The 3,849-nt window shown below is 32.3% G+C and overlaps 1 non-coding gene across 1 annotated transcript; it reads left to right on the top strand.

The window, feature by feature from the left end:
* Positions 1-471: 471 nt before the first annotated feature.
* Positions 472-574, top strand: LOC120608423 (U6 spliceosomal RNA). Its single transcript, XR_005654385.1, has one exon. It is a non-coding gene; the product is annotated as a U6 spliceosomal RNA (small nuclear RNA).
* The last annotated feature ends 3,275 nt before the right edge of the window (positions 575-3,849 follow it).

The following is a 3,849-nucleotide window of genomic DNA, read 5'->3' as shown; positions in this document are numbered from 1 at the left end:
ATAAACCTGCAACATGCTACAGGTTGAGTTCAAAGAACTATAATTATTAATCAAGATTACAAAGTTAACACCATGACAATTACTGGTATGTTCAATGTGAAGAGTCTGAGAGAGCAGTCCAAACAGTAGACCAGAAAACTAGCCAAGTGTAGTAAATGTTGAGGGGTTCAGACTGAAGAAGATAAAAGAAGACAGTTCAAGTAAGAGTCCAGAATGCAATCTAAGCTTGAAAATTCTTAGGAGACCAATTTAAACAGAACATGAAAATCTAAACCCATACCTGGGAAGCAATCTTTTGGGCATGAAACTGCTAAAGTCAGATCTCATCAAGATAACTGAGTAAGAAGAAAACATATACACAGACTGTCAACAGATTTTATGGAACAAACAAGGAATGAATTCAGAAAGTCAATTTTACTCAGTGAAGATCAGGACATAGAAGAGGCTAGTATAAAAATGAAAATCTTGTACTCACTTCAGCAGCAAATATACTAAAATTGGAAAGATACAGAGAATATTAGCATGGCCGTTGCATAAGGATGACACACAAATTTATAAAGTGTTCCATATTTTTAAATGTAAATGGATTAAATTATCCAATTAAAAGACATAGGGCAGCCATGGATAAGAAAACAAAACTCGTGCATATATTGTCTACAAGAGACCGACTTCAGATGAAATAACAATCACGGACTGAAAGAAAAGGGATGAGAAAAGATATTTCAGGCAAATTGGGGCAGCAATATTTATATCAGACAAAATAGACTTTAAAACAAAGGCTATAATAAGAGACAAAGAAGTGCATTACATAATGATAAAGAGATCAATACATCAAGAAGACAAAACCCTAGTAAACATATACACACTCAACATAGGAATATATATATATTCGCTATATATATATATATAGAATGTGACATATAAGACATATATATATATATATATAGCGATTACAGATGAACATAAAACATAAAAAGAGAGATCAACAGTAATACACTCATATTAAGAATTTAACACACTGTTGACACCAATGGACAAATCATCCAGACAAAAATTCAACAATAAAACAATGGGCCTAAAAGACACACTAGACCAGATGGATTTAATAAATATTTTCAGAGCATTTCACCTGAAAGCAGCAAAATATGCGTTCTTCTCAAGTATACCTGGAACATTTTCCATGATAGACCACATGGTGGGATACAAAACAAGTCTCAATAAATTTAATAAGATTGAAACCATATCAACAGTCTTCTCTAGTTTTATAATGGTATAAAGTTAGAAATCAACTAGAAGAAAAAAAACTGAAAAATACGCAAACATATAGAGGCTAAATAACATGTGACTAAACAATGAATGGGTTAATAATGAAATCAAGGAAGATATCAAAAGATACATAGAGACAAATGAAAATGAAAACACAATGATTCAAAACTATGGGACATAGTGAAAGCAGTCCTAACAGGGAAAGTCATAGCAATATAGGCCTACCTTAACAAACAAGAAAAAGCTGAAATAAACAATCTAACCTTACAATTAAAAGAACTAGAAAAAGAACAGCAAACAAAGCCCAAAGTGAATAGAAGGAAGGACATAATAAAGATCAGAGCAGAAATAAATAAAATAGGGTCTAGAAAAACAATATAAAAGATTAATGAAACCAAGAGCTGGTTCTTTGAAAATATAAACAAAATTGACAGACTCATAACTAGATTCATCAAGGAAAAAAAGAGAAGAGTCAAATAAATAAAATCAGAAGTGAAAGGGGAGAAATAACTATAGAGTTCATAGAAATACAAAGGATCATAAGAAAATACTGCAAGCAATCATATGCCAACAAATTGGACAAGCTAGAAGAAATGGGCAGATTCCTAGAAACATACAATCTCTTAAGACTGAATCAAGAAGAAACAGAAAATCTAAATCAACCAATTACCACCAATGAAATTGAATTGGTAATCAAAACCCTCCCCAAAAAGCAAAAGTCCTGGACCAGATGACTTCATAGGTGAATTTTACCAAATATTTGAAGAAGAATTAACACCTATTCTTCTCAAACTATTCCAAAAAATTCAAGAAGAGGGAAGGCTCCCTAACTCCTTTTATGAGGCCACCATTACCTTGATCTCCAAACCAGACAAAGGCATTACAAACAAACAAACAAACAAACAAACAAACAAACAAAAAACTCTAGGCCGATATCTCTTATGAACATTGATGAAAAATCCTCAACAAAATATTAGCAAACTGAATTCAGCAATAAATTAAAAATATCATACACCACGATCAAGTTGGATTTATTCCTGGGATGCAAGGTTGGTATAATATCTGCAAATCAAATGATGTGATACACCACATTAACAAGTTGAAAGATAAAAACCATATGGTCATATCAATAGAGGCAGAAAAAGCATTTGACAAAATCTAGCATCCATTTATGATAAAAACTCTCAGCAAACTGGGAATAGAGAGAACATACATCAACATAATAAAGGCCATCTATGACAAACCTACAGCTAACATCATACTCAATGGGGAAAGGCTAAAATAATTTTGCTCAAGATCAGGAACAAGACATGGATGCTCACTTTCCTCACTGCTCTTCAGCATTGTATTGGAAGTCTTAGCCACAGCAATAAGACAAAAAGAGAAATAAAAGGTATTTGAATTGGAAAGGAAGAATTAAAGCTCTCATTATTTGCAGATGACATGATATAATATATAGAGAACCCTAAAGATTCCACCAAAAAACTGTTAGAAATGATCAATGAATTCAGTAACGTTGCAGGATACAAAATAAATATTCATAAGTCAGTGGTGTTTTTATACACAAATGATGAACTTTCTGAAAGAGGTATTAAGAAAACAACCCCAATTTCAATTGCATCAAAAGCAATTAAATACCTGAGAATCAAATTAACCAAGGAGGTAAGAGACCTATTCTCAAAATATTATGTCATTGAAAAAAAAAATGAAGAAGATACAAATAAATGGAAGCATATATTGTGCTTATGTGTAGAAAAAATCAACATCATTAAAATAGACATACTACCCAAAGCAATGTATAGATGCAATGCAATCCCAAAAAATACCATTGGAATTTTTTAGACAGCTAGAACAAATAATCTAAAAATTCAAATGGGAGCACAAAAGACCCTGAATAACCACAGTAAACTTGAGAAAGAACAAAACTGGAAGTATCATACTACCGGATATCAACCTATACTACAAAGCTACAGTAATCCAAACAACATAGTATTGGCATTAAAAACAGATACATTGATCAATGAAACCGAATAAAGAGCCCAAAAATAAATTCATGCCTATACTCTCACTTAATATATGACAAAGAAGGCAAGAATATACAATGGGATAAAGATAGTCTCTTCAGTAAATTATGCTGGGAAAATTGGACAGATACGTGCAAAACAAAAAATGGACCTCATTTTTACACCATATACAGGAATAAACTCAAAATAGATTAAGGATTTAAATGTAAGACCTGAAACCATAAAATCTCTAGAAGAAAACAGGCAGTAAACTCTCTGATACTGCTACTAGTATTTTCTTTTTGGACATGTCTCCTCGGGTAGGGGAAACAAAAGAAAAAATAAATACACAAATGGTACTAAATACAACTGAAAAAAATTGTATAGCAAAGGAAACCATCAACAAAAACAAAAAGTCAAACTACTGATTGGAAGAAGATATTTGCTTATGATACATCTGATAAGTGGTTAACATTCAGAATATATAAAGAGTGGCCACAGCGAAGGCACACCATGGCAAGATCTTTGGAAACATGGTGGAGTGAGAGATATCCCCAGACCTTTCCCCATGAATTAACAA

This window comes from Pteropus medius, unplaced genomic scaffold (assembly GCF_902729225.1).
Source record: "Pteropus medius unplaced genomic scaffold, Ma_sr-lr_union100, whole genome shotgun sequence".
NCBI lineage: Eukaryota > Metazoa > Chordata > Mammalia > Chiroptera > Pteropodidae > Pteropus > Pteropus medius.
This window is presented reverse-complemented; position numbering and strand designations above follow the sequence as displayed.